Consider the following 16,828-nt stretch of genomic DNA (forward strand, 5'->3'; position numbering starts at 1 on the left):
AAGGAAAATATTTCATTTAATAATTATCTCGATAGGTATAGCAAAACCACTTTATAAAGAGTTATTTTTTAAGTATTCATTAGTTTCAGGTGTACAGTGTAATACAGTGTACAACTTGTATATTTCAAGTGTACAACATTTCCATACATCACCTTATGCTCATCAGGACAAGTATGTTCCTTCTCCCTATCACCTATTTCACCCATCCCCCACCCACCTCCCCTATAGTAACCATCGGTTTGTTCTCTATACTTAAAAGTCTGTTTCTTGGGTTGTCCCTCTTTCTTTTTTCCCTTTTGCTCCTTTGTTTTGTTTCTTAAATCCCACATGAGTGAAATCATATGGTATTTGTCTTTCTCTGATTTCTTTTGCTTAGCATAATACCCTCTAGCTCCATCCATGTCACTGCAAATAGCAAAATATCATTCCTTTTATGACTAAATAATATTCCATTGCATACATATACCACATCTTTTTTATCCACTTATCAATAGATAGGCACTTGAGTTGCTTCCATTATTTGGCTATTGTAAATAAAGTTGCTAAAAACACAGGGATGCACGTATCCCTTTGAATTACTGTTTTTGAAGATTCTTTGGATATACACAGTAGTGTGATTGCTGGATCATATGATAGTTCTATTTTTAACTTTTTGAGGAATCTCCTGTGGTTTTCCACAGTGACTGCACCAGTTTGCATTCCCACCAACAGTGCATGAGGGTTTCTTTTTCTCAACATCTTCACCCAAACATGTTGTTTCTTGTTGATTCCTACAGGTATGAGTGGTTATTTCATTGTATTCTTTTTTTTTTTTTTTTTAAAGATTTATTTATTTATTTATTTATTTGACAGAGAGAGATCACAAGTAGGTAGAGAGGCAGGCAGAGAGAGAGAGAGGGAAGCAGGCTCCCTGCTGAGCAGAGAGCCCGATGTGGGACTCGATCCCAGGACCCTGAGATCATGACCTGAGCCGAAGGCAGCGGCTTTAACCCACTGAGCCACCCAGGCTCCCTATTTCATTGTATTCTTGATTTGCATTTCCCTTATGGTTAGTGATGATGAACATCTTTTCAGACACATGATTATTTTAAATTATTATTATATATATTATAGTTATTATAATATATAGTTATTTTATTTTATTTTTATATATTATATTTATTTTATATATATAATTATTATATGTATTATATACATTATATATAAAATAATTATAATTATTTTAAATTCAATTTATCTGGGGTACTTGGGTGGCTCAGTCAGTTAAGTGTCTGCCTTCAGCTCAGGTCATGATCCCAGGGTCCTGGCATCAAGTCCTGCATCAAGCTCCCTGCTCAGTGGAAAGCCTGCTTCTCCCTCTCCCTCTGCTGCTCCCCCTGCTTGTGTTCGCTTTCTCTCTGTCAAGTAAATAAAAATCTTTAAAAATAAATAAATAAATTCAGTTTAGTTAACATATACCATATTAGTAGTTTCAGGGGTAGAATTTAGTAATTCATCAGTTGCATATAATACCCAGTGCTCGTTCCATCAAGGGCCCTCCTTAAATCCCATCACCCAATTACCCATCCCCTCACCCACCTCCCCTCCAGCAACCCTTAGTTTGTTTCCTAGAGTTAAGAGTCTCTTGTTTGTTTTTTTAAAAAGCTTTTACCAAAAAATGAGAACAGTTAGAAACTTCTTTAACATGATTAAGTCTTCATAGCAAAAACAAATAAAACCTCTCCTACTTACTATTAACACCTTAGGCACATGACCTTCAGGATATAAATATCTGATGTTGCCTCTACATTCAGCCTAGCACTGGAGGCCATGATCGATGAATACTCCCTAAAAATAAAAGGTATATGATAAAGATATCACCACATATCAGATGGTGCAGGAAAAGTATGTTGAGAATAACAAAATCAGATAAATATCAAAGAATTATATTTAAAGTATAAATCAAAGATAAAGCTCACTAACAAGGAATTAATATCCAAAAATTACAAAGTAATGATGGAATCAACATGAATAAGATAAGAAATCCAATAATGAAAAATATTAATAACCAAAAAATTTTTAAAGATAGAAAATCTGAATAGCTTCATCACTAGTAATCACAGAAGTAAAAAAGAGATTGTGTTATCAAATTTCTTTAAAAATTAAAAGTTGGGGGCACCTGGGTGGCTCAGTGGGTTAAAGCCTTTGCTCAAGTCATGATCTCAGGGTCCTGGGATCAAGCCCACCATCGGGTTCTCTGCTCAGCAGGGAGCCTGCTTCCCTCTCTCCCTCTGTCTGTCAAATTAATAAATAAAAATCTTAAGTTATCATTTGCTATGTAAAAATATTACCCCAAAATTTAGTGGCTTAAAACGCCAAAATCTATTATCTCAGGGTTTCTGTGGATCAAGAACCTGGGAGTAGCTTAGCTGAGTCCTCTGGCCCTGGGTCTCTTGCAAGGCTACATCATCTCAAGTCTCATTTAGAAAGCACCAACTTCCCAGTCCGCTAGTGTGCTTGTTGATAGGATTCAGTTCCTTGTGGTTTGTTGCGCAGAGGGCTCAGTTCCTCGTGGGATGTTCCTTAAGAGACTTTTCACTGATTATCTCACAATATGTTTTCATCAGAATGAGAAAATAAGAAGGCAAGAGAGACTGTCAGCAAGAGTTATTGTAAGAGGAAACCTCATTATGTTAATTAATGATCAATAACACCCCACTACTTTTGCCAGTTTCTATGGATTCCATTCATTAGAAGCAAGTCACTGTATATATCTTACACTCAAGGGTAGTGGATTTCACAAAAGTGTGAACTGGGAGCCATATCAGAAGTTGCCTTCCATAATACCAAGTATTAGTTAGTGTGTAGGGAAACAGGTAACAATATAATTCTATTGGTAGATTTTGGAAAGCAATCTGGCAATAATTAGCAAAATTATTCCTTATATACTGAATGTCTGTGTCCCTCTAAAATTCTTATCTTGAAGCTCTAATCCCCAATGTGACAGTATTTGGAGGTGTGGCTTTTGGGAGGTTATTAGGGTTAGAATGGGTCATGAGAATGGGGCCTAATAATGCAATTAATGTCCTATTTATTTTTAATAACATATAATATATTACTTGTTTCAGGGGTACAGATCTGTGATTCCATCAGTCTTATACAACTCATAGCACTAATGCCCTATTTTAAAAAAAAGAGGAGATAGAACTCTCTTTCTCACCCATCAAGGAAGGCCATGTAAGGACATAAGAAGATGGTCTTTATCAAGAACCCGACCATGCTGGCATCTTAATCTTGGACTTCCAGCCTCCAAAACTATGAGAAATAAATGTTTGTTGTTTAAGCCAGCCAGTCTATGGTATTCTGTTATAGTAGCTCAAATGGACTAAGAATTATGTGTATGTGGGACTTAGAAATTCTATCCTTGAGTGTATATCCCAGAGAAATATATGCAGAAGTCTGTAAGGGAACATGATTGAGGATGTTCATCACAGCATTGTTCGTAGGAATGGAATGGAGAGCCAACACAGGTGTTCCTCAAAAGGGGAAATAATGGACAAGCAAAACTTGGTGCATGATGCTAATGGACTATGATGAAGCATTAGACACAGTGAACTAGATGCATAGAGCCATATAAATTCAACTTAAAAGCATAGGTTTGAGTGCATAAGTTAAGAAACAAGATCTACAGCATGATAATATGCATTCAAACACTGCTTATTTAAGAAGGTCACATGTTTCACAAGAGTACAAACATATGCAAGGACATAATTGAAACACATCAGAGTAGATGCCTAATGGTGGGAAAGAAATGAGTGTTGGGATCTAGGAAGAAGAAAAACAGATAAAATATAAAGATAAAATATTAATAAAATATAAGAGAGAGAACCTTGCAAAACTCAATGACACTAACATGGTCAGAGTCCAAAAATATAATAAAAGATAAAAGCAACCTTCATGGGTGGTCAGTTAATTCTAATCCCTGCCTGTAAGACACAGAGCTGGCAGAAAACAATCTAATCAAATCAGTAGCCTTCAACACCAAATGCTATAGGTAGAGAGCTTATTCATGGGAGTTTTTTGTTAGTTTATAAGATGAGCCATAGTTCCACTGATATTTAAATTCAGTCATATTGCTCTTGGAGAGATTTTAGGTAAAATGTCCCAAACACTAGCTAACAACTAAAGGTGGGATACAGCAAAATAAACCACTGAATAGGGGTGGCCTTAGGGAACAGATGGCAGGAAAGGTGCTTTCTTTACCATGTGTACTACCACGGTTGAACGTGGGGATATGAGGAACAGTGGTAGTTCAGTTTGGGAAAACTTTGGGGGGAATGTTAAAGAAAAGCCCCCTTTCTCTAACCAAACCATTTTCACCTTCTAATCATTTCTCCTCCCATCTAGAAGGGTCAGGAATGGCACTTTGAAATGTCAGAGCCACATTTTGAACTCCCTAGCAACCTTCCCAAAGCCATATTTTGGCCTCTCCAGCAACCTTCCCCAAAACAGAGTAGTGTCATAAGGAGGGCTTTGTGATGCCTGAGCCCCACCTTAACCACTATAGGCTGGCAAGAGTCTAGCTGACCAATCACAGCTGAAGGGTATGGTCTTTTGTTGTCCTGGGAAGAGTTATACGCAGTAGAACAGTTAGGAGGCCTGGGGTAGACTACTGGGAAGCTTCAATATGTCTAAGGTACCCAGGAAACTACCACAGCCTAACAAGGATATGGAGCAACCAACCTCAAGTTCTGAACAGAGGAAAAAGACAAAGAGTCCCTATCAACCCAGGTCCAAAGGTGGTGGCAAGGTAAGATGACCCTACCCAAGATACTCTTTTCTTCACTGATTCCCCTCCCTAAGAATCTTACCATTTGCTCACCTGGCACAAACTCCTTCCTCAGCCCTGACATCTGCTCATGATGCCCCCTTTTCTATCAATATCCTATCTTCTTCCCCTAAGCCAATGCCCTTTTGGCCTCTTGTTGTTCCAGGTGCTGAAGACAACTCTGAAGGTAAAAAGACCTGTTCAAAGGAGTTTGAGTAAAAAAGTCTCAGTAAAAACTACCAACCCTACAAGAAAGCCTAAAAAAGCTGGAACACCAGTCTTCGGTCACTATCACAGCCTGAATGAGAGACTGAACCAAAATGAGCCAGAGCAAGCCCAAGAGAAGGTGGAGGTGTCTGCCACATCAAATGATGACCCGCACAGCCAGTAACTCCAGAGTGAGGCCAGAGACTTCAGTAATACCTGCTAAGTCTTCAGTGGTCTGGTGGCTGAGAAATGGCCCATAGTGTAGACATTGAATTTTACAGCATCAGGGTATTCTGATGATACCTGAAATAAAGCCAGCCTGTTGTGGAAGTTCATGTGTGTTTCTATGAGTTCTCTCACGGTGGGATCAGGGAGGGAAAGGAAGAGGCAGTAGTCCAAAAAGGAAGAAACACAGGGTACTGTAGGGTTGGGGGCAAGACTGGCAGAATTACAGTTAACCAGATTGTGGGGATAAAGACTGGGTCAGTACTGAGCACTGAAGACAAATTTCCTCCTGAACACTTGACCTAGTGGGCAAGAAGAAAAGGGGCTTGGTGTTTCTGTCTATGGGAGGTGGGGGGCGCAGGAAGGGGGAATGACGTCAAAGTATAAATTACCAGAGCCTATATGGGGTGAGGTGTTTGGGCGGCAGTACCATCCCCAAAGCTGAACAAGGAAATAGGCCGTGATCGTATAGTGGTTAGTAGTCTGCGTTATGAACAAGGAAATAACTTCCAGGCCACTGACCTCACAGTGGTGTTTGCTATATTTTACCCTATAATGGTCAACACCTAAAAGTCCTCAGAAGGGCCAGAAACCTTTAGTAGCTTTAATAAAAGCTACTAAAAGCACCCTAAAGATGAAAATAATGGTGATTGGAAGCCACAAACCCAACACTGATTAGCCCACTTTCTTTCTTTTTTTTTTTTTTAAGATTTTATATATTTATTTGAGGGAGAATGAGTGAGAGAGAGCATGAGAGAGGAGAAAGTCAGAGGGAGAAGCCGACTGCCCAAGGAGCCGGGAGCCCTATGCGGGACTTGATCCTGGAAGTCCAGGATCATGACCTGAGCCGAAGGCAGTTGCTCAACCAACTGAGCCACACAGGCGCCCCTGATTAGCCCACTTTCTTAAGAAACAGAGTGGAGCAGTGACCTTCCAAGGACAGGGAATGGGAAGAGTCTGCCTTCAGTGCAGGCAATAGAGGAAAGCATTGTCTACAGAGAATTCTAAACGTATTTGGAGGGGAGAATATCTTTTATTTTTGTTCTCTCAAAGTTCTTTTTTTTCTGAAGAGACTATCACTGTAAACTAGTTTATTAAAGTGTAATGGACATATAATAATTGCACATGCTTAAAGTGACAGTTTGAGGAGGTTGGTCCTATGTATACACTGTTAAACCATCATCACAACTTTGAGAGGGAACATATCCATCACCCCCAAGTTTACTCCTGGCCCTTGGCCATAGTACCCCCACCCTCAGATAACTACTGATATCCTTGCTAACTCTACAGATTGTGCTGATTCCAGTAGTATAAAATGCTACTAAATATAAACTATACTCATTTTTATCCAGCTTCTTTCACTCAATATACTTATTGTGAGAACCAGCAATGTTCTTGTGTACATCAATATTGTCTTTTTAGGTTACGATTGTCTAGTTGAGAGTTTAGTAACATTTAAAGGTCCTCCAAAGTTGCTTTAGTTTCATTTTATTTTTTAATTTTGAGATTATAAATTTATATGTAGTTGTAAGAAACAGAAAGATGTCTTATAACTGCATGTAAATTTATAATCTCAAAATTAAAAAATAAAATGAAACTAAAGCACCTTTGGAGCACCTTTAAATGCTACTAAATTCTCAACTAAACAATCATAACCATGAGAGACTGTGGACTCTGAGAAGCAAACCGAGGGTTTTGGAGGGGAGTGGGGTAAGGGGATGGGTGAGCCTGGTGGTGAGTATTAAGGAGGGCACATACTGCATGGAGCACTGGGTGTGGTGCATAAACAATAAATCTTGGAACACTGAAATTAAAAAAAAGAAGATGCCTTTTACCCTTAACCTTGCCCCCCCCCCATGGAAAAATCTTGCATGTCTATAGCACAATATCAAAATCAGAAAGGTAAGATTGCTATGATTTATTTACATTATTCATATTTCACTAGTTACACATGAACTAGTTTGTATATGTTTATTTCTGTGCAATTTTATCAACTTTGTAGTTTCCTGTGTCTACCACTGTAGTCAAGATACAGAAAAGTCCCATCATAAGGATTCCTCTCGCTACTCATTTACAACCACAGCCACATCCTCCCTCACCCCTGGAAGCCAGTAATTTGCTCATCTCCATAATTTTGTCATTACAAGAATGTTACATAAATAGAATCATTCAGTATGTAACGTTTTGTGATTGGCTTTTACATTCAGCATAAATCCCTTGAGAGCCATTCAAATTGTTGTACCAATGTTTTTTTTTTTTCTTTATTGCTGAGTAATATTGCATAGTGTTAATGTACCACAGTTTGTTAAACCACTTATTTACTGAAGGACATTTTGGTTTTGATTTCCAAAATTACAAATAAAGCTGACATAATCATTCCTGGATAGGGTTTTCTGTGAACTTAAAGTTTTCATTTCTCAGGGATAAACATCCAAGAGCAACTGCTGGGTCATGTGGCAATGGCACGCTTAGTTTTATAAGAAACTACTATTCTCCCCCCCGGCCCAGAGTGGCTATATCGTTTTATATTCACCAGCAATCTCTGAAGATGGTTTCTCTGCATTTTAACCAGCATTTGGTGTTATCATTAAACAAAAAAATTTTAAGTCATTCTAGTGCCTGTATAGTGATACCTCATTGAAATTTTCATTTGCATTTCACTGATGGTTAATGTTGAGCATCTTTTTATGTGTTCATTTGCCATCTGTATATATTCCTCATTGAAATTTCTATTCATGTCTGTAGCCCATTTTCTTTCTTTCTTGACATCTGCATAATCAAGCTTTCAGGAATTTGAACACAAGGCACAGTTTCCAGGTGTACATAAATATATCTCCATTTTACAATTTTTTTTGTTTCTTCTATCTTTTTGGAAACGGATAAGAAAATCCTTAAATCTTATTTAAGCAAAAAGAACTTCCTTAATAGGACTTTATAACTTCCTTTAAGAACTGATCATTTGAATTTCTAGGACTTCTTACAGTAAATATTTTGTTTATATTTCCTTTCTACTACTGTTGTCTCCTAGATCCTGGCAAGTTGTCTATAGTTAAATAATGCTTTTAATTTCCATCTTTGGTCTTGAAAATATCCGTTAGGGCACTGCATCACAGTCCAGTACTTGCAGAATACAATACGACATGTGAATCTTCACACTACTTTTAGCTTATGTTGTTAGAGGTGGGTGACATTGAACTCCTGACCCTCCCAGTAATAAAGCCACTTAATATTTTCAAACTTCAAGTTATATAAGACTAGAGAAAATTCTACATCCCCACTGTATTGAGGTTTCTAGGGATTTTTCATCCATGTTCATTCAGTTCATCAATAATCTCTGGTTTCTCCATTCCTTGGCCAATCAGAAAGAAGATAACCGTCATACAACAGGATTTATGATAAAGGAATCTCTGATCAATCACTCCAAACTGAAATAACTAGAAAAGTTCTTGCAATTTAGTTCTGTCTCTCCTCACCCAGGTTCTGGACTATTAGTTGTATTTGGGCAGATGGAAAAGTCTACTGAAAATTAATCATTCCATTGGCTACATCCATTTTACACAAGTTTTTGAAATTATATGTGCCAACATACCTCTGAGCCACATAATTCATGGTTACAACATCTAAATCAGCATAAAGGGAAAAATAGCAGTAAGTCTTCTCAAGACAGCTGAACCTAGTACTGAAACTGGATTTGACAAAAGCCCAGACCAATATATGGATGTCTGGAGAGAACACCAGATGGAAAATGCAGCTATGGTGGATTTTTTTTTTTTTTTTTAGCTGCACTGTGGACTTCTTTTAAAATCGTCTGACTTCTTTCCCCTTGGAAAGTGAGAACAAAGGTCAAGAGAAATTAATTGTCCAAAGGCACTTAACACCCTTGTCCGCTGACCCTCATTGGAGAGAGCTGAATGTCTGCTTTCTCATGGTCAAGTCTTAGAGCCTCAAACAGCTTCTTTTTCAGTAATATTGTTTGCATTTTCCCGACTGGCAAAGCCCTAGTATCTCTAGTCCAGATAGACTATCCTTAGAGCTACGTGGCTTCGACCACTGGCACTAAAATCAAATGTACAGTTAGTTTTTCCAGTTTCTGAAGAATTTTCTCTAATGTTTGAGTTCTTATCATTGTTGACCTGCTCTTATTTAAGTCATTGCATCTCCTTCTCTAGTTCTTGTACTTTTTTTTTTTAGGAGTTCCTCAGTTTAGTTTCTATGTCTTTTTCAACAATGATAGAACAACCCCAGAAATAAAGGAATCGTACAGGTACATCCTACTTGTTGATCAGAGCCACACCTATGGCTACTTTTTCTGAGTTTTTTTTATTCTGTTGAATGTTAAGAGTTCTTTATATATCTTAGACACAAGTCCTTCATCAGATATATGATTTACATCTTCTCTCAGTCTGTAGCTTGCCTTTCATCATCCTTATAAGATCATTCAGCAGAAGTTGTTAATTTTGATGAGGACAATTTTATGGATCAAGTTTTGGTGTCAGGTCTAAGAACTTTTCACCTGGCCTTCAGTGCTAAACATCTTCTCTAAAATGTTACAGCTTTACATTTCAACCTATGATCCATTTTAAATTAATTTTTGTATAAGGTATGTAATTTAGGCCAAGATTTAGTTGTTTTACTATGGAGATCTCATTACTCCAGGAGCATTTGTTAAAAAGGCCAATAGTTTTTCTTCCTTCACTCAAGTGCATTTTCATAGTCTGTTTCTATGCATTGATCTTTGTCCATATCTCAGCAAACTGCCTTCATTATGGTGGCTACAATGTAAACCTTAATACCAAGTAGGATGATTCTACCCACTTTATTCTTGTAATCTGTGGTTTTGTTATCAGGCAATACTGCCTTCATAAAATGAGATATAAAATGCCCCATTCTCGTGGATATTATGGTATAGATTATAATTGCCCCTTTAAACGTTTGGTAGAATTTTCCAGTGAAATCACATGGGCCAGGATACTTTTCTTCAGGACTTTCTTGAACTAAAATTCAATCCCTTTATTAGTTATAAGATTGATTATATTATACTGGGTGTGGTGAAAAAATAATGAATACTGTTTTTCTGAAAATAAATAAATTGAAAAAATTTTAAAAAAAGATTTATTATATTGCCTATATAACTTTGTTGGGGGGGTTGCAGTAATTGGTGGTTTCTCAAGGAACAGATTTGCTTCTTCTAAATTTTCAAATTTAGGAGCATTCAGTTCTTACCAGTATTCCCTTATTATCCATTTAGTAATTCCAGGATTTGTAGTGATATTGGTCCTTGTCTCCTCTAATTTTATCTTTGCCAGTCTTGCATATAGTCTCTCTTGGTATATGTTCTGTAGACACATGAAACAAGTGTATATTGTGTTGTTGAGTAGAATGTTCTATGTTCACATAAATAAGATTCTATTGGTCATTGTATTGTTCAGTTATTCTATTCTTGCTGATTTTGTCTAGTAGTTCTATCAGTTACTGAGTATTGGTTATGTGAAGTCCAATGCTAACTATGGCTTAGGCTAGGTCTCCTTTCAACTGCCAGTTTTTGCATTATTTGGAAGCTCTCTTGTTTGACTGACACACAGAGTAGATATATCTTTGATACTCTTATAATCATGTAATGGTTATCCTTGCCTTTAGTAATTTTTTTTTGCTATGGCATATACTTTATCTGATAATAATATAGTCATTCCTGCTTTTTATTTTTGTGGCAAAATATACCTGACATGAAATTTTCCTTCTTAGCCATTTCTGAGCATACATTTAAGCAATATTAACCCACATTTATGTCAGTAATCTGAAAACTTTCTATACTGCAAAACAAACTCTATACCCACTGAAGAACAACTTCCCATCCCCTCCCTACCACAGCTCCTGACAAATGCCATTCTACTTTGTCTCTATGAATTTAGCAAATCTAGGTACCTCATATAAATGGAATCACACAGTATTTTTCTTTTTGTAACTGATTTATTTCACATAGCATAATGACCTCAAGATTCACAATGCTGTAGCATCTGTCAGAATTCCTTTCTGTTTAAAAGGTTGAATGACATCCATTGTACACAAACACATTTTATTTATCCATTCATCCATCAGTGGACACTTAGATTACTCCCACCATTTGCCTATTGTGAATAATGCTGCGATATACATGGGTATACAAATATGTCTTCAACCCTGCTTATAATTCTTTTGTGTATATATCCAGAATTGCTGGATAACACAATAATTCTATTTTTAATTTTTAGAAATTTTAATGCCATTATGGTTAACTTACAGTGTTACGTAATTTCAGGTGTATAAAATAGTGATTCAAAAATTCTATACATTACTCAGTGCTCATCAAGATAATAGTACTCTTAATCCCCTTGTTCTATTTCACCCATCCTCCACCAATCTCCCCTCTGGTAAACACAGTGTGTTCTCTATATTTAAGAGTGTAAAAAAAAAAAAAGAGTACTGTCTTCTTCTTCGTTTTGTTTCTTACATTCCACATAGGTTAAATGCTATGGCATTTATCTTTTTCTGACTTAGCATTATACCTATTATACCCTCTAGATCCATTTATGTTGTTGCAAATGACAGGATATTATCTTTTTCATGGCTGAGTAATATTCCATTGTGTATATACATCACATCTCTATCCATTCATCTATCGGTAGACACTTGGTTTATTTCCATATCTTGGCTACTGTAAATAATGCTGCAAAGGACATAGAGGTGCATATACCTTTTCAAATTAGTGTTTTCACTGTTTTGGAGAAATACCCAGATGTGGAACTGCTGGATCATATAGCAGTTATATTTTTAATTTTTTAAGGAACCTCCACATTCTTTCCTATAGTGACTGTATCGATTTACATTGCCACGAACAGTGCACAAAGATTCCCTTTAGTCCACATTATTGAGTACTTGAGGTTGCTGAAGAGTTTTTCCTCTATGATTGTGCTCTGTCTCAGCTTTCAGCTGTCCCTGCACATTGGTTCCATACAGAGAGTCTCTCTTTCCATGATTTTGCCAGTTACCTAGTGGTAAATGCTGTTGTTATTCTTTGATAAGTTAGCAGTATGGAGAGAATGTTTCTATTCTAATCCAACCTCAGTCTTAGGTAGACCCCTTGAGGCTGGCCTTCAGGGATGGGTTCTTCGGTGCTTCTAGCCATATTCCCCATGATAGGTAGACTATCTGTGGTCTACCTATCATGGGTAGATCGATTCCACCTCATCTCCCAGCAGTAGGTGCTTCCCACATAATTGTATCACCTAGAAATACACATTTTTATTTTGGGAAGGAAATAATGGCCACTAATCTTTCAAGTAGGCAAGGTTACAGGCCTGAATGCACATGTAATTGTGTGCTACTAGTGGAAATAGCAATACACCCTGCAAAGTCTTTATAAGTCACACACAAATTCAAAATGCTGTTTTGGATCCTGTAGATACACTAGTAACTGAGTTATTAGTGCTAAAGTTATTCCTACCTAGAACATTCCAGGAGGATGGTGCTTGGCTCCAGTTGCTACAGCCAGAGTCTTCTCTGACAGAATGTATTTGATAAATAAAGTTCTATTCAATTACAGATGAGTGTTTGCACACACGTGCCTGGAAAATATCACCAAGGGCAAAAGACCAGTGCATGCAGGGAACAGGCATATTTGGTGGACTGAGTAGAGCAACCTTGCTAAAAAGCAACAGAAACATGGAAACCACCTTCTCTCATTTCTCCCATAAGTTTCTCCACTACAGGACCATTAACAGGGTAAGATAGAAGAATCACCTCATCTGCCTATATAAAAATGGCCTCAATCATTTAACAATCATGTATTCAGCACTTACCATGTGGCATGCACTCTTCTGGGTGCTGGAAACTACAAAAATGACTACCAAGTAATTGCCTAATTAAAAGGGAAAAGTCTTTCACAGCCCCCTGAATTTCACCAAAACCCTTAGAATTCTTTAAAACTGCCATCATATACAAGGGAACCTGTCTAAATGGGCAACACTTGATCTTGGGGTTGTGGGTTCAAGCCCCATGTTGTGTATAGATATTAGATAAAAACAAAATCTTAAAAAAAAAATCCTCCATCATATCCAGTTTCAGAAGTGTAATACCGCCCCTCTATGTCTCTGTCTTAACCTTATTCCTTTTGTTTCCATAACCTAGCCAAGTTAGGCTGGCATTCTGAAATATTTATTCAGAATTAAGGGAGGACTCAGAAATACATAAGAATAAATCGGAAAGAAAAACCTTGCCGAGACTGCCAAGTCCAAGTTTCTATTCCAAATACTGTCACATTCCTAAGGACGGCAACAACTTCCCAGCACCTGACCTTTGCTCCCTACCCTCACCTACCTGCCATCTCACTCACCATTCTCCAAGCACCAACCAGCTATTCACACTGTCATTCAGTCAAATACAAGGAAACCATGTCTCAACTGCATGACTTGGTTTTAGTCTCCAGATGAAGAACCTACTTTTTCCAGAGGCAAATTATAAGACTGTGATGATTGATAACAAAAAATTCACCATTATTAAAAATAATTTTATTTCCTTTCAAATTTTGACAGCTTATCTGGTGTTTTCTCTGATTCATAATTAGATTTTACCAAGTTGTCTATTTTCATTCTTTTTGATGTGCCAATGCTTGGATTAATTTTAATCTCTATTTTCAATGCAATAATTCATGTTGCTAAATTTAATAATTCATTTCTCATGGTTCCTTTTGTTTTTTAACTTTTTGAATTGCATTTTCAGCTCATTTGTTTTCATTCATTTTTCTTTAGTGATGAAACTTTTTTGGACTATGGATTTTCTCACATGTATAGTTTCTCTGCATTTGATAATAATACTAATACTTATTAAGTGCTTTCTTTGTGCCATTTTTACAAATATTTTGCATACATTTGTTTAATTCTCCTAATAACATTATTGAGTAAGAAACTTTACAGAGGTATTAGGGTTTTTTTTTTTTTTATATTTACCTAAAACTATGCAAGTAGTAGATGACAGAGCCAGGATTGGAATTCAGGCAATCTGTCTGCAGATCCTGTCTTCCAAACCATCATAATTTTAAAAGTAATCTATAGCCAGGGTTGGGGGAACGTTATGGTCATTGGGGAGGGTATGTGCTATAGTGAGTGCTGTGAAGTGTGTAAACCTGGCGATTCACAGACCTGTACCCCTGGGGATAAAAATACATGTTTATAAAAAAAATTTTTTTTAATAAATTAATTTTTTTAAAAAGTAATCTATAGCATTTCCTGTGTTTGCATTTGTTTCATTGAGAATTCTGATGAGGCCTTGTTGCTTAGTAGTATCATTCTGGTACAAATCAAGATAAATAGCAATACCCTCAAGTCCTCAAACTTAACATCAATCATTTGGAAACTATTTAAAGGACTTGCTTTTAAAGTATCATAAGTAACTATTTTGTGGAAATCTTAAATTGAAAGCAAAATAGTGAATTGTTGAACCAGTTTTAAAATTTTCATTTCTCTTCATTTCTTACTTCAGACTAGGAACTCTGAAACCTTTCCTGAATACCCCCAATACCTACGCTATCTTTAGGTGGCTTTACCAGCTTCTAGAAAAATTTTTGTTCCATGGGCTCTCATAAATCTTTTAAGTGAATATATAATTGAATTTCTAAAAGCAGCCTGTCAGTGATTGGAAATGGGAAGATATTTTCAGTCTTAAAATAATTACAAATGGACTATGGACTCTGAAAAACAATCTGAGGGGTTTGAAGTGGCGGGGGGGTGGGAGGTTGGGGTACCGGGTGGTGGGTATTATAGAGGGCACAGACTGCATGGAGCACTGGATGTGGTGAAAAAATAATGAATACTGTTATGCTGAAAATAAATAATTAAAACAAATAATTACAAATGGCAAAATGTCCAAATTAATTTCCTATCAAATCTGCATCTTGGATAATTATGAAACTCATGATCCAGATTTAAATTGATACTACACCCTTCAAAAATTAACCACTTTCCAAAGAAGCTAAATGAAGATTTTTGTGACCAATGGCATCTAAAACATTTTTCTCCTGTAAGTGGAAAAGAAACTACAGTGGAATATACAAATTTGTAATCAGTTCACGTGCAATTCAGTTGAATACTCATAACAACTCAGCAAACATTAACACTTATCTTTACATGTGTATGCCAAGACATGGTGAGGTTCAACACTGTATAATTTGTTCCTTTCACGTCATCCCTATTCTTTCAGGGAGCTTGTATTTATACATTATATGGAGAAAATGGCTCCTCAGCACCCTTTTAGGATACTACAGCTGAGACCAACTTGTTCTACCATTACTACCCAAAATTTCAACCTTATCCACTTGTTATCAAAATAAATAATATTAAAACTACACATGGTATTGCCTAAAACCCAGTATTTACAAGACTGTAAGACAATGTTTTATCTAATGATCTGAATGGGGAGAACTGGAGACTAACACTGCAATCACTCAAGTACATTGTGAGAGTTCTCTCCTACTACTTCCTTAGTTCTGTATCAGGAAATCCCTCTGCTATCATCTAGAAAAAACATCTGCTACCCTTCTTGTCTTTACTGTTATCGTTTCACTATTTGCTTTATTCCAAGCCAATACTGAGCAGAACTTGAAAGTGAGTGTACTCAAAATTAGTCCTTCAACTCATCCTCTTTTTTTAATATCAGAGAGTGGACAGAACTAAAACATCAATCAATGCTAAGTCAATAACACTGGAAGAAAATGTTCTGTTTCTTGCTTCCCTAATCATCCTTCTTCTAATTACTTCCTGAACAAAATCAGACTTTGAGGACAGTGATGTGACCTTCATTTTGACTATCTTGAGTCAAATCATTTGGTATGTCAGCTCCCACTACTTAAAGACGTCATTTTGAAAGTGGTAGTCTAAGTGACTTTCCCTAACCAAGGGCAGGAAGACTATGTCTCAGCTCAGAACAATGGACTTACTTCTCAGAGCCCCACATGATAAGTGATGTATTTGGCCATGGACAGCTGCTGCAAATCACTGTTCCCCAAACCTGTATGTGTGGTCTGTTTCTTTCTGGCATATAGACAGTCATGCCTTATATTGAAATGTTTTGAATTGATGGAAGTTTCTTATTCATCTTATAGGGTTGTATTTGAATTTTTATACTGTGTTTTCTGAAAGAATATTATTAAGAACTTATTCTCAGTACTTCTGTAGTACTTTACACCATAAATACCCTGTCAGCCAAACAAGGTTTCCTGTTTTCAGTACAACATCCATTATTCACACTCAAAAACGGCACTGAAGATAAGGCTCTCAGCATTCTGTGTGAATCCTACCTTCTAGTGAATGCTGGCCTTAAAACATTTCTTCTGTACTCTGTGTACATAGGCCTGTCCTTCAGCATTCTTCCAAGATATTAAAATATGCATACAATACTTCAGAAAAATACTTTTCACCATCATAGTGATAATTTATTTAGAAGAGGGTATTTATTCAGTCTTACTTATCTGCCAAAAAGTTTCATGTTAATATCAAAGGCAAAATAATAACTTCATATTAGAAGAACTTAACCAAACACCAAATTAATTGATTAAAATGA

At 36.7% G+C, this 16,828-nt stretch overlaps 1 pseudogene; it reads right to left on the reverse strand.

Moving 5' to 3' along the window:
• Positions 1 to 8,413: 8,413 nt before the first annotated feature.
• LOC132007688 (tRNA pseudouridine(38/39) synthase-like) lies at positions 8,414 to 9,420 on the reverse strand (annotated as a pseudogene).
• Between the last annotated feature and the right edge of the window lie 7,408 nt (positions 9,421 to 16,828).

This window comes from Mustela nigripes, chromosome X (genome assembly GCF_022355385.1).
Source record: "Mustela nigripes isolate SB6536 chromosome X, MUSNIG.SB6536, whole genome shotgun sequence".
Taxonomy (NCBI): Eukaryota; Metazoa; Chordata; class Mammalia; order Carnivora; family Mustelidae; genus Mustela; species Mustela nigripes.